At 40.2% G+C, this 26,532-nt stretch overlaps 1 protein-coding gene across 2 annotated transcripts in view; it reads left to right on the top strand.

Annotated features, from left to right (window-relative positions):
• The window catches only part of LOC124371118 (ras-associated and pleckstrin homology domains-containing protein 1-like), an 88,143-nt gene that overhangs the window by 26,350 nt on the left and 35,261 nt on the right, over positions 1–26,532 (top strand). Inside the window, exon 1 of one of the 2 annotated variants that reach the window (XM_046829432.1) lies at positions 6,880–6,976. The exons of the other annotated variant lie outside the window; for it this stretch is intronic. The gene's annotated coding sequence lies outside the window, so the exon portion shown is untranslated. Of the gene's footprint in view, positions 1–6,879; positions 6,977–26,532 lie in introns of those variants that run through there. 2 annotated transcript variants of the gene reach the window in all.

The following is a 26,532-nucleotide window of genomic DNA, read 5'->3' as shown; positions in this document are numbered from 1 at the left end:
TTGCGGTGAAAATTTCTACAGAGGAATCCGGAGTACGGTAGACAGACACAACTAATAAGTTAATTGAAGTGAAAGCGATCACAGCTGCCTCAAACTGCTTCAGTTCGCACAAAGAGTCAATGTTCACAACCTCACAACAACTTTGAAGATAGTCTCTCACAAATATAGCCACACCCCCATAGGACACATTTCTACAGTAGCTTGCAGCCAATATGTAGCCTACTGGTGAGTATGTGTGCAACTCATCATGAGTACACCAATGTTCATTAATGCACAGTACATCGCACTTGACATCATTCAGAAAAAACTTCCAGAGTATTTACTTTATTTTTTATTGATTGAATATTAAGATGTGCAACTATCAATTCAGAGTGTTCTTCGACAGAGTTGCACATGCCAGGCCCAAGCCTACACTGAGTCCCACTTTTATCTATACTCAAGTCTAACAGTTTAGAGTGTTCTTTGACGGAGTTACACAAACTAGACATAGGCCTACTCTGAGTCCCACTTGTTTTTGAACTTAGGTCTAGCTCTTCGGTTCCACATATTGGTCCTGTTCCAAAAAAGAAGAGTCCCTTCTAGTAGAAGAGTTTGTACGGTAATATCGAAATCGATTTACGAAGGCTCCCGAAGGCCAGAAGTCAGGTGAAAAGATTTTTTCCCATAAAGATATAGGTACACCTACCTTGTACGAACTGTAACCAGGTCGCTTATTTTTTAACTTGGTTATTACATAGTTACCTTCCGCTTTCTTTTTAAGGTATTGTTTCAGAGAGTCACTATCTACATTTTCTCCTACTCTTGATACGAACAGGTATCTAAGTTTGTCCACTATCTTCAGTGTTTCATCACTATTAGCTCGTCCAATTATAAAAACCAGAATTATTTTTATTGAAACGTCTGTTGTGTTTACGCTTTCTGTTTTCGACCTCAATAAATTCATCTTTGTTTGGCTGAGGTTCGCCACCGTGGGCCATTTCAGTTTCTGAGGCACATGGAGAAATCGTTTCCAAGTCCTGCACAGAAGAAGCAAGATTATGATGAAGGGACTTTTTTTCCCTCCGACTCCATTTTTTTCCCGGTCTCTCGGTATATTCTCCAGCTTTTTGAACTACTATGTTTGACTTTGAAATTGAACTGTCACTTGATTGACTATCGACTGCTGGAATAATCGAGACTTCCGAAGTCAAAACTGTATAATTATTGCCGTCGGATTTACTGAATGTTTGAGCGTGTTGTGAATTATTAGCACCATTTAACTGAGAATTTCTTACAATAGGGTTTTGTTTAAGTTTGTCAGCATACGAATCCTGTTTTTCTTGAGATATTAAAGACGTATCCACCAATAAACCCACCTCATTCAGCTTCGCGATCAGGTTTACATTCTCTTTCTGAAGTTGTGTTAATTGTTTTCTCATTTCTGACTGGTTTTTAGAAAGTTCAAAAATTTGATCTGTCAGAATATTAATATGCAAACTACATTGTCTACAATCATCCCTGTCATTAATCTCTACAGAGTTCTCGCTGCTCTTACTTACGGTTATTGACATAACCTCGTCCGACTTCTTACCACACTTATCACAAGTGAAGTTTGATTTTTCACCAGCAGTAAAAGAATATTCACTACTAGATTTACCGGCGCACTCAAAATGGAACCACAGCTTACAGTTTCCTTGACACTGGATGCCACCAGTCTTACTTGTAACAAATTTTGGACACGATCCACACTTATGACTGTTCCTACTAGGCGCCATTTTCAGGTCAAAAAAAGTTAATTGTGCTAGGTTTAGCTATTTCCTGTTGTTAAATATTAAAATGGTGTTTTTAATTCACTTAAACACAGAAATATTTATTTACAGTATATACATCAGTCAGTCCATATCATAATTTTATTGTCAATCCATTAATATATTAAAAATTAATATTTACTATATTTTCAAAACTATTGAATTATGTATGTGATTAAAGTTAGTATTTATGGCTTTTCTCTTATTTTATAATTAATTTATATATTGGCAGGGTATGTAACTTGATAAATTAAATAAAATGCACATAAATTAAAAGTTCATCATTGATATTAAAATAAAGTTTAAGTCAATTCACAATTCTTAAGTGTGAGTCACCAATAAGAAGCACTTTTTTAAAAGTCTTTGGTATGGTGAGAGACGCAAGGAGGATCAGAGGTGTCAGATGAGGTAGGTGGGGGTGTTGCCTGAGGGGTGGGATTGATGGCGGGGGTGGGGGGAGCAGTCACACTTGGTAAGATCAGAGTAGCCTCGGTAGCAGCTGGTGTAGGCAGTTCAGCCAGTACAGCGTTCTCATCATCTTCCACAATAGGCTGTTCCGACACTTGTATCTCAAGCCGTTTCAGTTCCAACCGCATACTCTATTTCAGCTTCTAAGACCTCGATGGTAGTAAGAAGACACTTGCGCTCACCGGAGAGAAGATCGATTCTCTGTTGGTGTTCAGCTATTATATTTGCAGTGTTCACAGTCCCATGTCGATCGATTTGTTCCTTAAGTTGTTCATTTTCCTTCTTACATTGAGCAATCTGCAAATTAAGCTGACGAACTTCATCTTCTTGTTTGCTTTCAAGTTCGCAGCATTCTAAGGATATTCCTTTAAAACTTTTGTTGAGGTCAGTGCATCGATTTTCGGCTGCAACCAAATCCAGGCGAACATCTTCGATGTCACGTTTGAGGTCTTCGTTGGATTTTGTTGTATCGTTAAGTTTAGAGAGGAGGGAGGAAACATGAGGGATTAGGTTATCTATTGCGTTCTCGCCAAATGTTGCCCTAATAGACCTAAGCTCATTAAAAAATAAAGCTGACAAATCTATTACATCCTGATGTAAATAATGCAGACCTTCAATCCCTTTTAACAACTCATTTGATCTTGTAATTCGTACCATTTTTTAAATAAAGAGAAAGGATAACTGTGTTGCTTAAACTATTAATAAATAAATAAATTTCTCGTAATAAAATAGAGTAAAACAAATATCTATCAATAAATAAAATATTACACTCTTATTACTAAAACACGTAAATATATTATTTTTACACAAAGATAAATTAATATAAATACTTAGTCAACACACAAATTACAACACAATTAAATATCTAAAAGTACGGAATAGGACAATACAGTGTTAAGGCATTTCTAAATTACGAATCTCGTAATAAAAAAGAGTAAAACAAATATCTATATCTATAAATAAGTAAAATATTACACTCTTACTACTAATACACGTAAATATATTATTTTTACACAAAGATAAATTAATATAAATACTTAGTCAACACACAAATTACAACACAATTAAATATCTAAAAGTACGGAATAGGACAATACAGTGTTAAGGCATTTCTAAATTACGAATCTCGTAATAAAAAAGAGTAAAACAAATATCTATATCTATAAATAAGTAAAATATTACAATCTTACTACTAATACACGTAAAGTTTAAAGAAACTCAAGTTATGTACAAGTCCTAGTATACTTATCAATGCCTACTTTTCACTTTTTCACTCTCACCTTTTGTATGGCACTATTCTTTGGGGCAACTCTGCTGGTGCAAAGGAAGTATTTAAATGTCAAAAAAAAGCTATTCGATGCCTTGTGAACATAAGTGAAACAGATTCTTGTAAACCTTTTTTTATAGAGCTAGGCATACTAACGCTGCCAAGTATTTACATTTTGCAAAGCCTGGTTTTTATCAAAGAAAATCTGACTTCGTTTAGCCTAAGAAACTCTGTACATTCTTATAATACCAGATCTGTAAACTTAATTGATGTGAAATATACTAGGCTGAGCAAATCCCAACATAGCTATATCTACATTGGTACAAAACTATTTAATAAGTTACCTCTCAACGCCAAAACAATGAGCACTAAGAACTTTAAGAATATGTTAATTAAGTGGCTAAAAGTGAAAGCCTTTTATTCAGTTGAGGAAGTTTATTTAAGTGATTTTAATAACATTGAATGTTGAATTTTTAAACTAGTTTTTAAGGAATTTTAATTAGTTGTAAATGTTGAATTTTAAACTGGTTTTAAGGAATTTTAATTAGTTATAAGAAATGTGACAATATTGATGTGGCCTAACTCATACCAGCTCTGACATTGTTAATACTTTTAAGTGGGACAACAATAAAGATTCTTGATTTCTTGATTTCTTGTAAATATATTATTTTTACACAAAGATAAATTAATATAAATACTTAGTCAACACACAAATTACAACACAAATTAAATGGTCTGCATGCTAAGATTAATAAAAATAAAAATTACAAAAGCAATGGATCCTGCTCTGTCAAAAAATGTCTGACTCACACTAATTATGATATTATTACACAACGGCATGAACTCCTTCAAAAAGTCACTGGCAGTTCAAACGCAGACAAGAGAACTAGAAGTATGGAAATAATTGAAGGCGCTGCAATAATCCGTCCGTGGGGGCCGTGCAGCGGGTCTGGCCTGGTGAAACGGGAAATGTTAGTCTGACAGCCTGCAGTTGGCAGCGGCGCAGCAGAGATGTGCAGAAGCAGTTTTCTGTTATCAATGTCCGACTGACAAGGCTTCTAACTTTGATGTTAGTTACGTGTCTTGACATTAACTACTTACAATGCAGTTCATGAGTTGATTGATATAACGTCAACTGATCATTACTAATAAAAGACTTATCGGCACACTGTTATATATTCATAAGTTAGTTTGTTACTAACGATATATAAGTAATAACTGCACAGTTAAAATGAATGCAACTTTACACGGCAGCCCAATCCAATCAACTTCACCGATGTTATCGCTTAGCATTAACTCCTTTACAAACTAAAAACACGATGGAGATAGCAGATATTGATTCTTGTAAACATTACATAACATTGTAATTTTTTGTCCAGTGTGTTTGAACCATACTATTTAAATTAGCCTGTCCCTAAAAATCATTGATCCTTAGCATTTGGAAAATTACACTTTCACACTACAAAGTTTTCCCGAGTTTGATTGGTCTTTGCAAAATTCTAAACAGATATATAATTTTTAAAGTGGTTAATAGGTTGATAGAATCTCTGATCATGTATATTTATTACACATCTCGGATTTAAGCAATATCAAGGCCTCTGCGTGGTTTGTACCATGGTTTCAAATTAAATTTACTTTAAAAAAAAAAATATGTATTTGAATGTCTAGATCCTAGTTATTTTAACGTGAACATACTGAACGCATAGTATTTTTTACAAAAGGTAATTAATTATTTGTTTTTGAAATAATAAAGTCAATTCACAGCAATTAAAAATTCGCAATATGGTTAGTTTTATTGTTTTATTCATAGAGGATGCATATTCACATCAAGGTATAGGCGCTCGCTGATTCAAGGGGGTGCTAAATCTGCACATTGACACGGTGAATTAGAAGCGCTGAATTAGAACCCCCCTATTCGAAGGGGGTGCTTATTCAGGGCATGGACACGGCCACTGCGCTGATTTAGAACCAATTTCGTGACGTCAAAATGACGTCAGTAGCGAGGGGGTGCTAATTCAGGGGCACTATCGTGTCCGCTGCCAGCCGGTACACATCCGTGCTGACTGGCTGACTAAACTTATCATAACTATTTGTTATTCGGAGAAAAATGTAACGCAACGCGTTATCTCGACCAGCGACACTGGGATCAGTGTCGTGTCCGCTGCCAGCCGGTACACATCCGTGCTGACTGGCCGACTAAACTTATCATAACTATTTGTTATTCGGAGAAAAATGTAACGCAACGCGTTATCTCGACCAGCGACACTGGGATCAGTGTCGTGTCCGCTGCCAGCCGGTACACATCCGTGCTGACTGGCCGACTAAACTTATCATAACTATTTGTTATTCGGAGAAAAATGTAACGCAACGCGTTATCTCGACCAGCGACACTGGGATCAGTGTCGTGTCGGCTGCCAGCCAGTACACATCCGTGCTGACTGGCCGACTAAACTTATCATAACTATTTGTTATTCGGAGAAAAATGTAACGCAACGCGTTATCTCGACCAGCGACACTGGGATCAGTGTCGTGTCGGCTGCCAGCCAGTACACATCCGTGCTGACTGGCCGACTAAACTTATCATAACTATTTGTTATTCGGAGAAAAATGTAACGCAACGCGTTATCTCGACCAGCGACACTGGGATCAGTGTCGTGTCCGCTGCCAGCCGGTACACATCCGTGCTGACTGGCCGACTAAACTTATCATAACTATTTGTTATTCGGAGAAAAATGTAACGCAACGCGTTATCTCGACCAGCGACACTGGGATCAGTGTCGTGTCGGCTGCCAGCCAGTACACATCCGTGCTGACTGGCCGACTAAACTTATCATAACTATTTGTTATTCGGAGAAAAATGTAACGCAACGCGTTATCTCGACCAGCGACACTGGGATCAGTGTCGTGTCGGCTGCCAGCCAGTACACATCCGTGCTGACTGGCCGACTAAACTTATCATAACTATTTGTTATTCGGAGAAAAATGTAACGCAACGCGTTATCTCGACCAGCGACACTGGGATCAGTGTCGTGTCGGCTGCCAGCCGGTAGACATACGTGCTGACTGGCCGACTAAACTTATCATAACTATTTGTTATTCGGAGAAAAATGTAACGCAACGCGTTATCTCGACCAGCGACACTGGGATCAGTGTCGTGTCGGCTGCCAGCCGGTACACATATGTGCAGACTGGCACCATGGGAATGTATCGCTTCTACACTATACTATAGATATGTCTGTAAGTGTAGGCTGTAGCATTGAATGGGAGTGCCCCCTCCCACCACCCAGTCATTCCTCCCACAGCACTACCGACTGCCAGTCTGTCCGCTGTCGCTGGCCGTGCACTGTCTCATGTGTTATTAGTGCATTTGTGGTTCTGGACTGGAATGTTATCAACAAGTTCTGCAGTGTAATACTGGATATATATACCGGCTTGTGGTGTTCTGGAAAAGTCTGTGAGTATCTTTTCAGCAGAAGTATGTATACTTTAAGGAGATTATTAATTATCGGATAGTCTGGTTACTCTCACACCTTCGGTGGCATTACAAGCGTATATCGTTATCCACTAAACAAATTTTATATTAATCGCCCCTTTACATTTTTTATAAAATTACAAACTATAATTGTACGTCAAACGTTTAACTGTAAGATGTACATATATTATTTTGGAAATAAAAAGTTGGAAGATGTCAAATTATTTTTAAAATATAGTTAAAATAAAACAGTGAGATACCCGAAGAAAAATTATGTAATGTTGTATAAAATAAGTAATCGATTACCCTATGCTACTACTTGATATTCGGAAAATGTTGGATTATTGTTTGTAGGAAAAGAACATTTACCCACAGTGTAAACAATATATACAAATAACATTTTACCAGCTGTTTTGAGGGCATTTGTCACACTGTCTTCAACAGATGTAATTATACAAAGTCGTGAGGTATAGTATAATAATACAAAAATATAGGATTATTTTTATTTTGGTGATAGTTTTCTTAAGTCCATTACGACAAAAAATTATAAATGTGTTGAACCTTGCTTAAAATTAATTTCGACCTATCGCAATACCATTCTCCCGTAGAAACACATTTCACTTGTTGGAAATAATTAAGTTACGGTTTTGTACATATGTAATGCTATATATCACCGTTATTTTTAACATTATTTTTAGTTCTACTTAAACTTGCATTAAATATGACAAAAATCAAGGCAAGGTTAGCAATGTTTGCGCCTTATACTCAAGTCGAGTTGGTTCGGGAATATACTTGCGTTAAAACCATATACATATGTATGCAGTCATGAAATCATACTAAAAGTAATGATACGATTTGTTTGTATGAATTGTGTATTTTTGCTTTCCTCGTATTGCATAAACAATGACAGCTACAGGATGGTTAAATGATCCAACACTGATAGGTACCAGCAGCTCGATCTGCTCTCATCACCACATCCACCACCACCCTGCCTCAGCCTCTATAATACTCGCGGGTAGAGTTGTACATGTAACAACAACGACAGCGACAGGATGGTCAAATTATCAACACTGATACCAGCAGCTCGATCTGCTCTCATCACCACATCCACCACCACCCTATCTCAGCCTCTATAATACCCGCGGGTAGAGTTGTACATGCAACAACAACGACAGCGACAGGATGGTTAAATTATCAACACTGATACCAGCAGCTCGACCTGCTCTCATCACCACATCCACCACCACCCTATCTCAGCCTCTATAATACCCGCGGGTAGAGTTGTACATGCAACAACAACGACAGCGACAGGATGGTCAAATTATCAACACTGATACCAGCAGCTCGATCTGCTCTCATCACCACATCCACCACCACCCTATCTCAGCCTCTATAATACCCGCGGGTAGAGTTGTACATGTAACAACAACGACAGCGACAGGATGGTCAAATTATCAACACTGATACCAGCAGCTCGATCTGCTCTCATCACCACATCCACCACCACCCTATCTCAGCCTCTATAATACCCGCGGGTAGAGTTGTACATGTAACAACAACGACAGCGACAGGATGGTCAAATTATCAACACTGATACCAGCAGCTCGACCTGCTCTCATCACCACATCCACCACCACCCTATCTCAGCCTCTATAATACCCGCGGGTAGAGTTGTACATGTAACAACAACGACAGCGACAGGATGGTCAAATTATCAACACTGATACCAGCAGCTCGACCTGCTCTCATCACCACATCCACCACCACCCTATCTCAGCCTCTATAATACCCGCGGGTAGAGGTGTACATGTAACAACAACGACAGCGACAGGATGGTCAAATTATCAACACTGATACCAGCAGCTCGACCTGCTCTCATCACCACATCCACCACCACCCTATCTCAGCCTCTATAATACCCGCGGGTAGAGGTGTACATGTAACAACAACGACAGCGACAGGATGGTCAAATTATCAACACTGATACCAGCAGCTCGACCTGCTCTCATCACCACATCCACCACCACCCTATCTCAGCCTCTATAATACCCGCGGGTAGAGGTGTACATGTAACAACAACGACAGCGACAGGATGGTCAAATTATCAACACTGATACCAGCAGCTCGACCTGCTCTCATCACCACATCCACCACCACCCTATCTCAGCCTCTATAATACCCGCGGGTAGAGGTGTACATGTAACAACAACGACAGCGACAGGATGGTCAAATTTACAACACTGATACCAGCAGCTCGACCTGCTCTCATCACCACATCCACCACCACCCTATCTCAGCCTCTATAATACCCGCGGGTAGAGTTGTGTACATGTAACAACAACGACAGCGACAGGATGGTCAAATTATCAACACTGATACCAGCAGCTCGACCTGCTCTCATCACCACATCCACCACCACCCTATCTCAGCCTCTATAATACCCGCGGGTAGAGTTGTACATGTAACAACAACGACAGCGACAGGATGGTCAAATTATCAACACTGATACCAGCAGCTCGACCTGCTCTCATCACCACATCCACCACCACCCTATCTCAGCCTCTATAATACCCGCGGGTAGAGGTGTACATGTAACAACAACGACAGCGACAGGATGGTCAAATTATCAACACTGATACCAGCAGCTCGACCTGCTCTCATCACCACATCCACCACCACCCTATCTCAGCCTCTATAATACCCGCGGGTAGAGGTGTACATGTAACAACAACGACAGCGACAGGATGGTCAAATTATCAACACTGATACCAGCAGCTCGACCTGCTCTCATCACCACATCCACCACCACCCTATCTCAGCCTCTATAATACCCGCGGGTAGAGGTGTACATGTAACAACAACGACAGCGACAGGATGGTCAAATTATCAACACTGATACCAGCAGCTCGACCTGCTGCTCTCATCACCACATCCACCACCACCCTATCTCAGCCTCTATAATACCCGCGGGTAGAGGTGTACATGTAACAACAACGACAGCGACAGGATGGTCAAATTATCAACACTGATACCAGCAGCTCGACCTGCTCTCATCACCACATCCACCACCACCCTATCTCAGCCTCTATAATACCCGCGGGTAGAGGTGTACATGTAACAACAACGACAGCGACAGGATGGTCAAATTATCAACACTGATACCAGCAGCTCGACCTGCTCTCATCACCACATCCACCACCACCCTATCTCAGCCTCTATAATACCCGCGGGTAGAGGTTGTACATGTAACAACAACGACAGCGACAGGATGGTCAAATTATCAACACTGATACCAGCAGCTCGACCTGCTCTCATCACCACATCCACCACCACCCTATCTCAGCCTCTATAATACCCGCGGGTAGAGTTGTACATGTAACAACAACGACAGCGACAGGATGGTCAAATTATCAACACTGATACCAGCAGCTCGACCTGCTCTCATCACCACATCCACCACCACCCTATCTCAGCCTCTATAATACCCGCGGGTAGAGGTGTACATGTAACAACAACGACAGCGACAGGATGGTCAAATTATCAACACTGATACCAGCAGCTCGACCTGCTCTCATCACCACATCCACCACCACCCTATCTCAGCCTCTATAATACCCGCGGGTAGAGTTGTACATGTAACAACAACGACAGCGACAGGATGGTCAAATTATCAACACTGATACCAGCAGCTCGACCTGCTCTCATCACCACATCCACCACCACCCTATCTCAGCCTCTATAATACCCGCGGGTAGAGTTGTACATGTAACAACAACGACAGCGACAGGATGGTCAAATTATCAACACTGATACCAGCAGCTCGACCTGCTCTCATCACCACATCCACCACCACCCTATCTCAGCCTCTATAATACCCGCGGGTAGAGGTTGTACATGTAACAACAACGACAGCGACAGGATGGTCAAATTTACAACACTGATACCAGCAGCTCGACCTGCTCTCATCACCACATCCACCACCACCCTATCTCAGCCTCTATAATACTCAAGGGTAGAGGTTGTACATGTAACAACAACGACAGCGACAGGATGGTCAAATTATCAACACTGATACCAGCAGCTCGACCTGCTCTCATCACCACATCCACCACCACCCTATCTCAGCCTCTATAATACCCGCGGGTAGAGGTGTACATGTAACAACAACGACAGCGACAGGATGGTCAAATTTACAACACTGATACCAGCAGCTCGACCTGCTCTCATCACCACATCCACCACCACCCTATCTCAGCCTCTATAATACTCAAGGGTAGAGGTGTACATGTAACAACAACGACAGCGACAGGATGGTCAAATTATCAACACTGATACCAGCAGCTCGACCTGCTCTCATCACCACATCCACCACCACCCTATCTCAGCCTCTATAATACCCGCGGGTAGAGGTGTACATGTAACAACAACGACAGCGACAGGATGGTCAAATTATCAACACTGATACCAGCAGCTCGACCTGCTCTCATCACCACATCCACCACCACCCTATCTCAGCCTCTATAATACCCGCGGGTAGAGTTGTACATGTAACAACAACGACAGCGACAGGATGGTCAAATTATCAACACTGATACCAGCAGCTCGACCTGCTCTCATCACCACATCCACCACCACCCTATCTCAGCCTCTATAATACCCGCGGGTAGAGTTGTACATGTAACAACAACGACAGCGACAGGATGGTCAAATTATCAACACTGATACCAGCAGCTCGATCTGCTCTCATCACCACATCCACCACCACCCTATCTCAGCCTCTATAATACCCGCGGGTAGAGGTTGTACATGTAACAACAACGACAGCGACAGGATGGTCAAATTATCAACACTGATACCAGCAGCTCGATCTGCTCTCATCACCACATCCACCACCACCCTATCTCAGCCTCTATAATACCCGCGGGTAGAGGTTGTACATGTAACAACAACGACAGCGACAGGATGGTCAAATTATCAACACTGATACCAGCAGCTCGACCTGCTCTCATCACCACATCCACCACCACCCTATCTCAGCCTCTATAATACCCGCGGGTAGAGGTGTACATGTAACAACAACGACAGCGACAGGATGGTCAAATTATCAACACTGATACCAGCAGCTCGACCTGCTCTCATCACCACATCCACCACCACCCTATCTCAGCCTCTATAATACTCGCGGGTAGAGTTGTACATGTAACAACAACGACAGCGACAGGATGGTTAAATTACCATCACTGATACCAGCAGCTCGTTCTGCTCTCATCACCACATCCACCACCACCCTGCCTCAGCCTCTATAATACCCGCGGGTAGAGGTGTACATGTAACAACAACGACAGCGACAGGATGGTCAAATTATCAACATTGATACCAGCAGCTCGACCTGCTCTCATCACCACATCCACCACCACCCTATCTCAACCTCTATAATACTCGCGGGTAGAGGTGTACATGCAACAACAACGACAGCGACAGGATGGTTAAATTATCAACACTGATACCAGCAGCTCGACTTGCTCTCATCACCACATCCACCACCACCCTGCCTCAGCCTCTATAATACCCGCGTGTAGAGGTGTACATGCAACAACAACGACAGCGACAGGATGGTTTAAATTATCAACACTGATACCAGCAGCTCGACCTGCTCTCTTCACCACATCCACCACCACCCTATCTCAGCCTCTATAATACTCGCGGGTAGAGGTGTACATGTAACAACAACGACAGCGACAGGATGGTCAAATTATCAACATTGATACCAGCAGCTCGATCTGCTCTCATCACCACATCCACCACCACCCTATCTCAGCCTCTATAATACTCGCGGGTAGAGTTGTACATGTAACATCAACGACAGCGACAAGATGGTCAAATTATCAACACTGATACCAGCAGCTCGATCTGCTCTCATCACCACATCCACCACCACCCTGCCTCAGCCTCTATAATACCCGCGGGTAGAGTTGTACATGCAACAAACAACGACAGCGACAGGATGGTTAAAGTATCAACACTGATACCAGCAGCTCGACCTGCTCTCATCACCACATCCACCACCACCCTATCTCAGCCTCTATAATACCCGCGGGTAGAGTTGTACATGCAACAACAACGACAGCGACAGGATGGTTAAATTATCAACACTGATACCAGCAGCTCGATCTGCTCTCATCACCACATCCACCACCACCCTATCTCAGCCTCTATAATACCCGCGGGTAGAGTTGTACATGTAACAACAACGACAGCGACAGGATGGTTAAATTATCAACACTGATACCAGCAGCTCGATCTGCTCTCATCACCACATACACCACCACCCTGCCTCAGCCTCTATAATACCCGCGGGTAGAGTTGTACATGCAACAACAACGACAGCGACAGGATGGTTTAAAGTATCAACACTGATACCAGCAGCTCGACCTGCTCTCATCACCACATCCACCACCACCCTATCTCAGCCTCTATAATACCCGCGGGTAGAGTTGTACATGTAACAACAACGACAAGCGACAGGATGGTCAAATTATCAACACTGATACCAGCAGCTCGATCTGCTCTCATCACCACATCCACCACCACCCTATCTCAGCCTCTATAATACCCGCGGGTAGAGTTGTACATGTAACAACAACGATAGCGACAGGATGGTCAAATTATCAACACTGATACCAGCAGCTCGACCTGCTCTCATCACCACATCCACCACCACCCTATCTCAGCCTCTATAATACCCGCGGGTAGAGGTGTACATGTAACAACAACGACAGCGACAGGATGGTCAAATTTACAACACTGATACCAGCAGCTCGACCTGCTCTCATCACCACATCCACCACCACCCTATCTCAGCCTCTATAATACTCGCGGGTAGAGTTGTACATGTAACAACAACGACAGCGACAGGATGGTTTAAATTACCAACACTGATACCAGCAGCTCGTTCTGCTCTCATCACCACCATCCACCACCACCCTGCCTCAGCCTCTATAATACCCGCGGGTAGAGTTGTACATGTAACAACAACGACAGCGACAGGATGGTTAAATTATCAACACTGATACCAGCAGCTCGACCTGCTCTCATCACCACATCCACCACCACCCTATCTCAGCCTCTATAATACCCGCGGATAGAGGTGTACATGTAACAACAACGACAGCGACAGGATGGTCAAATTATCAACACTGATACCAGCAGCTCGACCTGCTCTCATCACCACATCTACCACCACCCTATCTCAGCCTCTATAATACTCGCTGGTAGAGGTGTACATGTAACAACAACGACAGCGACAGGATGGTCAAATTATCAACATTGATACCAGCAGCTCGACCTGCTCTCATCACCACATCCACCACCACCCTATCTCAACCTCTATAATACTCGCGGGTAGAGGTGTACATGCAACAACAACGACAGCGACAGGATGGTTAAATTATCAACACTGATACCAGCAGCTCGACTTGCTCTCATCACCACATCCACCACCACCCTGCCTCAGCCTCTATAATACCCGCGTGTAGAGGTGTACATGCAACAACAACGACAGCGACAGGATGGTTAAATTATCAACACTGATACCAGCAGCTCGACCTGCTCTCATCACCACATCCACCACCACCCTATCTCAGCCTCTATAATACTCGCGGGTAGAGGTGTACATGTAACAACAACGACAGCGACAGGATGGTCAAATTATCAACATTGATACCAGCAGCTCGATCTGCTCTCATCACCACATCCACCACCACCCTATCTCAGCCTCTATAATACTCGCGGGTAGAGTTGTACATGTAACATCAACGACAGCGACAAGATGGTCAAATTATCAACACTGATACCAGCAGCTCGATCTGCTCTCATCACCACATCCACCACCACCCTGCCTCAGCCTCTATAATACTCGCGGGTAGAGGTGTACATGCAACAACAACGACAGCGACAGGATGGTCAAATTATCAACACTGATACCAGCAGCTCGATCTGCTCTCATCACCACATCCACCACCACCCTGCCTCAGCCTCTATAATACTCGCGGGTAGAGGTGTACATGCAACAACAACGACAGCGACAGGATGGTTAAATTATCAACACTGATACCAGCAGCTCGACCTGCTCTCATCACCTCATCCACCACCACCCTATCTCAGCCTCTATAATACCCGCGGGTAGAGGTGTACATGCAACAACAACGACGCGCGACATAGTGGTTCTCACTCTGCTCCGGGCTGCACTTGTGACGGCGTGTGCGCCTCTGGTGCTCTTGAGTCTCTGGACAAACTGTAATTACTAATTTTGAACCGTTTCCTACTGTCCCAAGAGTCTGTGCAATATTTCAATAGCCTCAACCTTCAAACGAATTCTTCGAAATCCGACGTGTTGAATTTGACACTGCGTCCAATGGACTCCGAATGTGGGTCAGCCGTCATGTTGGCAGATTCCATATTGGAAGAAGTCTACTCCTCAAAATTCCTTGGAATACTCCTCGAGCGAGGGTTGACATGGAATAATCACATTGACCATGTGTGCGCCAAACTGTCCTCAGAATTTATGTTTTGAGGTCCTTGGCCCGGTATCGCCCCAGTCAGGTATTGATTGCGGCATGTAATGGGCTTATTCATTCTTACCTTTCCTATGGAGTGGTGTTGTGGAGGGCCTGTACAGGCAATAATTTCCTGAGGGTGTTCAAATTGCAAAAAAAACGCAATTCGTATCATCGCAAAATTGAATTTCAGAGAATCGTGCAGGACAGCATTCAAAACTTTGCAACTGTTGACTTTACCCAGTCTCTACATTTTAGAAACATGTTTGTTCTGTTTGTCTAAATGTGCCCTAACCAGGGGACGTGACATACACGGATATGAGCCTAGAGGCAGAGATAACTACCGTACTGGAAGACACAGAACGGTGGTTTATGAGCACTTGCCTTCGCAGGCAGGTGTTCATTTCATCAACAGATTGCCAAACTCTATGAAAAACGCCCAAGGCGTCAAAAGCTCGTCTTAAGCGCTTTCTGGTGTTAAATGCATTCTACAGCGTTGATAAGTTTCTGGCGTTGAACTGGGAGGCCGCCCAATTCGATGACAGACTCCAGCGCTGGAAGTGGGTTGAGATTGGCGATGGATGAATGAGACTGGAATGCATGAAAATTATGTAAGTTTGGACGTGGTGGTAATGTGGTATGCGAGTCTTAAATTTATAATTAATTCTGACGTTTGCCATACAATGTGTAATTGTGACGAGCAATTAAAGATTTGATTTGAATCTGCAAACTATACACACATCGGGAAAAAAGTGGCAGCAGGTAGTCCGGGCTGCGCTTGTGACGGCGTGTGCGTCTCTGGGGCGACAAACTGTAATTACTAATTTTGAATCGTTTCCAACTGTCCCAAGCAAACTGTACGAACATCGGGACAAAAAGTAAAACAATATTTGACAAATTATTATTTAATTATTACTAACAACTAGTTTTAAACAGCTCCTAATTGTTCCAAGGTTCTTCAAACTATTCAACGAAATGTTTTCGTGATATGATAATAAAATATTAACCTCATATTATAAATTTAAGAATACAATAATTGTTCATGATTGTCTATTGTGCCTGCCGTGTGCGTGCCTCGGTCTCCGGTTCTGTTTAACAAAGCGGAACCAACTATAACGTAATATACGTAATTAGGTAGGTGATTGCAACGCATTAACATTGTTGTATGAAAAGTGGATGGATTACGATACAGTTGTCTGTAATATGGCGTTATGCCTTTATCAGTCCAAGATCGATCACGCGCTAGCTATAAATTAACAGTTATCTAAGGTTATCTTGTGCAGTCTCAGTTCCTTACTGTTGTAAGATATGGTTAACCGGCAAGTGATTCGTGTATAAGTGTCGTAGAGATGGTATGTAAAATTAGCGGTGTGTGTTCCATCCTTCAATCCTTGACTGAAACGAAAAAAGTAAAAATATACTGTACATATTAATGAATTTTCATTTAAAATCATGCTTGTAAAGGGTTTGAAGTTTCCAATAAATGAAATATGTGCATGATTCAATTTTATTTTATTATTCATTGTATTCATTTTTACCTGTATTGACGCTTGCAGTACAATTGTTCAAATTGCCCGCCTGAAATAACAAAATTGATTTTGCCGGTTCCTCAGATATTTGCTCATATATTGAGTCTGCCTAGACGTGGAACAATACAATGATACTGGTAGCTGAGAATGAGTACTAGTACATCATTCCGTATCTACTATTCCTCAGATATTGAGTCTCCTTAGAAGTGGAACAATACAATGATACTGGTAGCGTAGAATGAGTACTAGTACATCATTCCGTATCTACTATTCCTCAGATATTGAGTCTCCTTAGAAGTGGAACAATACAATGATACTGGTAGCTGAGAATGAGTACTAGTACATCATTCCGTATCTACTATTACTCAGATATTGAGTCTCCTTAGAAGTGGAACAATACAATGATACTGGTAGCTGAGAATGAGTACTAGTACATCATTCCGTATCTACTATTCCTCAGATATTGAGTCTCCTTAGAAGTGGAACAATACAATGATACTGGTAGCTGAGAATGAGTACTAGTACATCATTCTGTATCTACTATTCCTCAGATATTAAGTCTCCTTAGAAGTGGAACAATACAATGATACTGGTAGCGGAGAATGAGTACTAGTACATCATTCCGTATCTACTATTCCTCAGATATTGAGTCTCCTTAGAAGTGGAACAATACAATGATACTGGTAGCGGAGAATGAGTACTAGTACATCATTCTGTATCTACTATTACTCAGATATTGAGTCTGTCTAGAAGTGGAACAATACAATGATACTGGTAGCGGAGAATGAGTACTAGTACATCATTCCGTATCTACTATTCCTCAGATATTGAGTCTCCTTAGAAGTGGAACAAGACAATGATACTGGTAGCGGAGAATGAGTACTAGTACATCATTCTGTATCTACTATTCCTCAGATATTGAGTCTCCTTAGAAGTGGAACAATACAATGATACTGGTAGCTGAGAATGAGTACTAGTACATCATTCCGTATCTACTATTCCTCAGATATTGAGTCTCCTTAGAAGTGGAACAATACAATGATACTGGTAGCTGAGAATGAGTACTAGTACATCATTCCGTATCTACTATTACTCAGATATTGAATTTCTCAGAAGTGGAACAATACAATGATACTGGTAGCTGAGAATGAGTACTAGTACATCATTCCGTATCTACTATTACTCAGATATTGAATTTCTCAGAAGTGGAACAATACAATGATACTGGTAGCGGAGAATGAGTACTAGTACATCATTCCGTATCTACTATTCCTCAGATATTGAATTTCTCAGAAGTGGAACAATACAATAATACTGGTAGCTGTATTTAAAACCAGATATATAATTTGTTTCCTTTTCCTCACTGAATCTATTTTTTACTATCATGTATGTACTGTTCCTAATGTTGTTGATAGCCAACCATGGCCTAAAACCTAATAAAGATTTTACTGCTGTTAGTAATCTCCGCTACATAATGTGCGAGATATAGACGAGCTTATCGGATAGGTTGATAATCTAATATGTGCATCGTTATCTCGTCATCTATATCCGCTGTCATTTCTCTCTTCATAATTCTAAATAGTATATTAGACAATTATATAATACGTATTATACGTGTATTGGTATATATATACAGAGTGTCCCACGAAGAGGTTTAAACGTTTGTTATGCACCGAACATTTTCAAACTCTACACAATTAATAAAGTAGGGTTTAAAAGTATTCTGTGAAAATTCAAACTGCCTATCAATTATAGAAACAATATGGTAACATGGTGACAGTTTTACCCTTACAAAGAAGTACTAATGCTCCGCTCTCCAGGTAAACCGAAATCATTAAGGAATGTTGAACTTGAAACTAGTGTTCCAAAGTTTTCAGTACAGAGAATAATTAAGAGAAACATTAAATTTTTATTATTAAATTAAATTTTACAAAAGTCACCTAGTCGATAATCTTCTTGAAGATAGCCCGGACAGGAGAGTTGAATTCTGTTCTCGTATCATTGAGTTTTATGAGGTGGTTCCCAAATTGGCATACTCAAATTGTTTTTTCAGACGAGTCCACTTTCTACCGCAATGGTGTGGTAAATTTGCATCATTGTAATTATTACAACACCGGTAATCCACACATTCTTGAACAGACTCTACTCAAATCAAAAGGAATTACTGTTTGGGCAGCTGTCAGTTGTAAAGGGGTGCTATCTTACGACATTTCAGACAGTACATTGACTGGGAATAGGTATGAACAGGTTTTAAATTAACAAGTCTTGCCTCATTTTACGGTTCCAGATATGGATCAAGCAATCTTCCAATAATATGTTGCTCCTCCTCATTTCGCAAGTCCTGTCAAGCGATTACTAAATGATAACCTTCATGGCCTTTGGATTGGTAGTGGAAGTGATTTTTTTAGATTGGCCAGTCCGATCCCCAGATTTAACTGTGTGATTTCTTTCTATAGGGAAAACAAGTTAATACTCGTAACTTCAATAATGGTGAGGAATTAAAACAATCAATTGAAGATAAACATCTCCGGATACGGCAGAAATTCTTTGTAAAAGCTTACGATTAAGCGCTGTTATCAGTGTGTCGCTGTGAATGGATTGTATCTAGAATAATTGTGGACTGTAATTGTAGGTTCTTTAATAGGATATGTTCTAATTTTCTAATTGAGTGCCCGAGATGAGTGATTAACAAGGGATTCTGTAGAAACTATGTAGACAACAAAAGTAACTTATTGATACAAGAGTAGCGAGTGAAGTGCCCGAGATGAGTGATTAACAAGGGATTCTGTAGAAACTATGTAGACAACAAAAGTAACTTATTGATACAAGAGTAGTGAGTGGGGTGCCCGAGATGAGTGATTAACAAGGGATTCTGTAGAAAACTATGTAGACAACAAAAGTAACTTATTGATACAAGAGTAGCGAGTGAAGTGCCCGAGATGAGTGATTAACAAGGGATTCTGTAGAAACTATGTAGACAACAAAAGTAACTTATTGATACAAGAGTAGTGAGTGAAGTGCCCGAGATGAGTGATTAACAAGGGATTCTGTAGAAACTATGTAGACAACAAAAGTAACTTATTGATACAAGAGTAGTGAGTGGGGTGCCCGAGATGAGTGATTAACAAGGGATTCTGTAGAAACTATGTAGACAACAAAAGTAAACTTATTGATACAAGAGTAGTGAGTGGGGTGCCCGAGATGAGTGATTAACAAGGGATTCTGTAGAAACTATGTAGACAACAAAAGTAACTTATTGATACAAGAGTAGTGAGTGGGGTGCCCGAGATGAGTGATTAACAAGGGATTCTGTAGAAACTATGTAGACAACAAAAGTAACTTATTGATACAAGAGTAGTGAGTGGGGTGCCCGAGATGAGTGATTAACAAGGGATTCTGTAGAAACTATGTAGACAACAAAAGTAACTTATTGATACAAGAGTAGCGAGTGAAGTGGCCGAGATGAGTGATTAACAAGGGATTCTGTAGAAACTATGTAGACAACAAAAAGTAACTTATTGATACAAGAGTAGTGAGTGGGGTGCCCGAGATGAGTGATTAACAAGGGATTCTGTAGAAACTATGTAGACAACAAAAGTAACTTATTGATACAAGAGTAGTGAGTGGGGTGCCCGAGATGAGTGATTAACAAGGGATTCTGTAGAAACTATGTAGACAACAAAAGTAACTTATTGATACAAGAGTAGTGAGTGGGGTGCCCGAGATGAGTGATTAACAAGGGATTCTGTAGAAACTATGTAGACAACAAAAGTAACTTATTGATACAAGAGTAGCGAGTGAAGTGGCCGAGATGAGTGATTAACAAGGGATTCTGTAGAAACTATGTAGACAACAAAAGTAACTTATTGATACAAGAGTAGCGAGTGAAGTGCCCGAGATGAGTGATTAACGAGGGATTCTGTAGAAACTATGTAGACAACAAAAGTAACTTTATAGACAGACGCTGAAAGAAACATATTGGGAATCGAGTAGTGAGTGGGGTATCCGAGATAAGTCGATAAATTTTAATGAATGCATTTTAAAAATGGTTTCTTTTTTCAAAAATAATGAAATTGTTTTGGGCTTGTAGCAGCATGTGCTATGACGGTCCAGCTCCAGCAAGAATGAGTTAGACTGGAGTTTACATCTACATGAATAGCTCGTGTCGGCTCTTGTCTATATAAGGACGGGACCGAAATACTCTTGCAGCACGAACGGTAGCGTCTCAGTCAACGGTTCGTCTGTTTGGTTTGGAATTTCCTTCACAATTTCAAAAATAGAATTAGTTTCTGTTGGTAATTTATATATGAATTATGGTTTAGTCATTGGTTTACCAATGTGTGCGGTTATTAAAGCAGTCCGGCCGCCGCGCCGTTTCAGTTTTAAATTTGCCTGGAAAAGTTTTTAAGAAATTAATTAGAACAAAAGTGTAATCAGGCTAATGCCAAAAATACGTAATTATTGTATAATACGTAAGCACAGTAAGTACTTCTAAGTTTTTGTGTCTTAAAGGAGAGATAATCATTTCTAAGTTTGTTCTTCTTATGTGTCAGGTATTCAACGTTCGAGTCTCTCCAAGGAGACCTTTTTCTTGTTATTCTTTTTCTCACCATTCATTCATCAAACACGTGGATTATGTTTGTGGTTAACATGTTGGTTATATCATCCACGTTATGCAAGAGCATTACGCTATCCCAAGGAATACTAGAGGCAATATATATATAAACTTCTCATAGTCAAAATCACTAAAAATTTCTATATGAAATAAACCTGGCCTTTGGCTTATGTTTATCAAAAGGCACATCACAGAACACGAGCATGTGGTCGGTGATGCGTCTCCCACAGCGATTTATGATATTGGAAATATCAACGATAATAATGTCTAACAGAGAGGACGAGCTCTCAGTGATGCGTGTTGGCTCTGGTTGGATCTTTGAAAAGCCCAAGGACTGAAGAATTTTCTCAAAGTATTTCACATCTGCCTTTTTTTGGGTCTAAAAGATTGACATTTAAATCACCCAAAAAATCACTGCATCAACATTTGACGACTCGCCAATGAACAGAGCGTGGATCAAGGAACTTAAGCTGGAATACAAAACATCAGGTGGTCTGTAAGCGATGCAGACGAGCAGCTTCAGACCTCTAAGATTGGCAATGCCGCTGATGTACTCGATACGATCATCAACAGTGAGGAGATAAATACGAGTAAATTTAATCTCGCTATTTACATAAAGAACGACACCACCGCCACCCTTTCCAAGCTCAATGGGTCTGTCACAACGATGAAGTGAATAAGAATGCACATCGAAAATATGAGAGGGAGTCTCTGGAGTGAGCCATGATTCTGTAATTCCTATTACGTCAAACTGGAAATCACTTATCACCGAACACAATTTCTCAAAACCTGTATTCAGCGATTTTATATTTACATGTGCTACCCTACAACTGCCGGCAGCTCGTCCGTGTCGTTTCCCGACTGGTTATTACTTGAAGAACACAATACTGAATCATTTAAATGCGTCAACTGATGACTGGGATCCACAATAGACGACCGATTACTGAGACACTCAACATTCTGCTCGGCAGGTAACTGTAGACTGGGATACACAACATTTTTCTTAGCTGAAAACTGAAGACTGGGATACATATTATTTTTCTCAGCTGACAACTGAAGACTGGGACATACATTGGATACAGCAGCCAAGGCTTCATGAATCACTCTTACTGAAAGTAAAATGAGGTTTTCAAAACACTCATTACCCCTTTTATTCAGGTGTTTTCCATCAAACTTCGTATCACATCAGAGGCATAAAAAAACTCTACATTAAAATTATTGCACATCAACATCAATTAATTGATCATTGTAATGGAACAGAGCTCTCTGACTAATATCCTTTCTTGTGAGAATACTATTTACAATTATAACAGAATTTGGAAAAGTATGTTTTGCCTTACTCAAGAGATCAGCCATTGAATGCAATACCTCACGTTTACCCCAGCCACCGTTATACCCAGGACCTCCATTGTAGCCACGGACAAGATCGTTAGTACCAACCAAGAGATATATTATTTCAGGTTGTACAGACTTGTATTTACCGAGCTTATCCTTGATGTGACTAATTCTTGCCCCTGGATTTATATCCACGATAGCCCCGACGAGAGTCTCCGATCAACAACACGTTGGACATTGAGATTGCCTGTACTTGGAAAACATTTCCTCTTACATTTGAGGTCAGAACACTGCTGTGAGAAAAAGTTCCGTGATTGCCCTTGGATAACTATGATTCTGTAGAAACTATGTCGACAACAAAAGTAACTTCTTGATAAAATAGTAGTGAGTGATATATTTACAGATTGTCTAGGTTGATTTGCCTGGAGTTTAAGTGCCTTCATTTGTCATGTTCCTGATGAATTGCAGATTACAGATGTATTATTTACACTATTATTTACCGACTCAAGAACACGAAACCGATTAGTACATCTCACTGTTTTGTCGTTTTGTAAAGGATACTTATTTACCTTTGCCCTTATATTTGACTTTTTTACAAGTTTCAGAATGATTCTCTGATGCCGCATCACATTTAACATATTGGCTTTATACCAGTTATCGGCTTGATGTAAAATAATTTTAAAATCATAAAAAAGTAAATCTAATGAAGGTCGAGTTGTAAAAAAGTAACGTCATCAGCAAACATAACCGAACTTAAATTGACATTGACATCTAAATCAATAACTAAGACTAAAAACAAAAGTGGGCCCAGAACGGACCCCTGTGGTACCCTACTACGACAAACCTCAGCATAATTAGAATATGTATTATTGCTGAATACCGTTTGAAAACGATTACAGGAATAGGAATTAAAAAAGGGATTTTCAATACCAATTATTCCATAATTTCATTCTTCTTGGGGTTGCTGATGATTCTTCAGATGAGGATGACGTGGGTAAATTAACCTAATTCTCACTTAGCTGACATTGGGGAAGTAGTTTTGGCTGATGGTACAAGAAATGGGGATGAAGATGGTGAAGAACAAGGTAGGCCTACGCTTACTGAACCAAACTATTCCGAATTTACCAGTAAGACACCGACTGAACTTATTGAATATTATTGTTCTGATGAAATTATTGAAATATAACTCTATTGAAGTATGCAATGCAAACGTTAATTTTCTCTACTAAATAAAGTTTATTATCATAGAAGTAATATGAACTTGTATAAACCTAATCCGTGTCGTAGAGGCGTCTCGAGATAGTAACTTAGTGTCCCAATCCGCCACCCCTCCACTCCCTCCATTCTATCCACCTCCAAACATCGTAATACCTGTTACTAGGTAACACAGACAGTCAGATAAGCAGAGAAAGTATAGAGGAGAAATTTGGCCAGACCCTTTATGGACAAAAATGTATAGGATTTTTGCCACCTCCATGAGTATTTGAGTATTCAGCCAATTCCTAAAGAGGGACATGCACTATCAACAAACTCCATGGTTTCTATGTAAATATGAAGTTCCATGTAGTTGTGCACCAAATTCAACTTAATCTTGCTCACATAGAAATGAAACTTCTTGCATAATTAACTCTATAGCTCATTTTGTTTTCTAGATATTCTGTGGAAGACACACTGAAGAAGAATTTTGATATCCCACTGAGTAGTAGTAACATTGGCTTAATAATGAAGTGTATTACTAACTTGTTCTCGAAATATTCTGTGGAAGACAGACTGAAGAAGAATTTTGATATCCCACTGAGTAGTAGTAACATTGGCTTTATAATGAAGTGTATTACTAACTTGTTCTCGAAATATTCTGTGAAAGACACACTGAAGAAGAATTTTGATATCCCACTGAGTAGTAGTAACATTGGCTTAATAATGAAGTGTATTACTAACTTGTTCTCGAAATATTCTGTGAAAGACACGCTGAAGAAGAATTTTGATATCCCACTGAGTAGTAGTACACATTGGCTTAATAATGAAAGATGTATTTACTAAACGTTGTTTCTCGAAATATTCTGTTGGGAGACACACTGAGAAGAAGAATTTATGATATCCCCCTGAGTAGAAGTAACATTGGCTTAATAATGAAGTGTATTACTAACTTGTTCTCGAAATATTCTGTGAAAGACACGCTGAAGAAGAATTTTGATATCCCACTGAGTAGTAGTAACATTGGCTTTATAATGAAGTGTATTACTAACTTGTTCTCGAAATATTCTGTAGAAGACAGACTGAAGAAGAATTTTGATATCCCACTGAGTAGTAGTAACATTGGCTTAATAATGAAGTGTATTACTAACTTGTTCTCGAAATATTCTGTAGAAGACAGACTGAAGAAGAATTTTGATATCCCACTGAGTAGTAGTAACATTGGCTTAATAATGAAGTGTATTACTAACTTGTTCTCGAAATATTCTGTGAAAGACACGCTGAAGAAGAATTTTGATATCCCACTGAGTAGTAGTAACATTGGCTTTATTAATGAAGTGTATTACTAACTTGTTCTCGAAATATTCTGTGAAAGACACGCTGAAGAAGAATTTTGATATCCCACTGAGTAGTAGTAACATTGGCTTAATAATGAAGTGTATTACTAACTTGTTCTCGAAATATTCTGTAGAAGACAGACTGAAGAAGAATTTTGATATCCCACTGAGTAGTAGTAACATTGGCTTAATAATGAAGTGTATTACTAACTTGTTCTCGAAATATTCTGTAGAAGACAGACTGAAGAAGAATTTTGATATCCCACTGAGTAGTAGTAACATTGGCTTAATACTGAAGTGTATTACTAACTTGTTCTCGAAATATTCTGTAGAAGACAGACTGAAGAAGAATTTTGATATCCCACTGAGTAGTAGTAACATTGGCTTAATAATGAAGTGTATTACTAACTTGTTCTCGAAATATTCTGTAGAAGACAGACTGAAGAAGAATTTTGATATCCCACTGAGTAGTAGTAACATTGGCTTAATAATGAAGTGTATTACTAACTTGTTCTCGAAATATTCTGTAGAAGACAGACTGAAGAAGAATTTTGATATCCCACTGAGTAGTAGTAACATTGGCTTAATAATGAAGTGTATTACTAACTTGTTCTCGAAATATTCTGTAGAAAACAGACTGAAGAAGAATTTTGATATCCCACTGAGTAGTAGTAACATTGGCTTAATAATGAAGTGTATTACTAACTTGTTCTCGAAATATTCTGTAGAAGACAGACTGAAGAAGAATTTTGATATCCCACTGAGTAGTAGTAACATTGGCTTAATAATGAAGTGTATTACTAACTTGTTCTCGAAATATTCTAGACAGTGGAGATAACAGGCAAATCGGTAGGTCATATCCGTTGAAATGGTCTTGTGGTTAGAGTATCAATTATAATATTAATTTAAATTTTTTAATTCAGACACTACCCTGACAGTGGAGATAACAGGCGAATCGATAGGTCATATCCGT

Source organism: Homalodisca vitripennis, unplaced genomic scaffold, assembly GCF_021130785.1.
Source record: "Homalodisca vitripennis isolate AUS2020 unplaced genomic scaffold, UT_GWSS_2.1 ScUCBcl_962;HRSCAF=3961, whole genome shotgun sequence".
NCBI lineage: Eukaryota > Metazoa > Arthropoda > Insecta > Hemiptera > Cicadellidae > Homalodisca > Homalodisca vitripennis.
The sequence above is the reverse complement of the archived record's forward strand: the minus strand, read 5'-3'. Positions and strand labels throughout refer to the sequence as shown.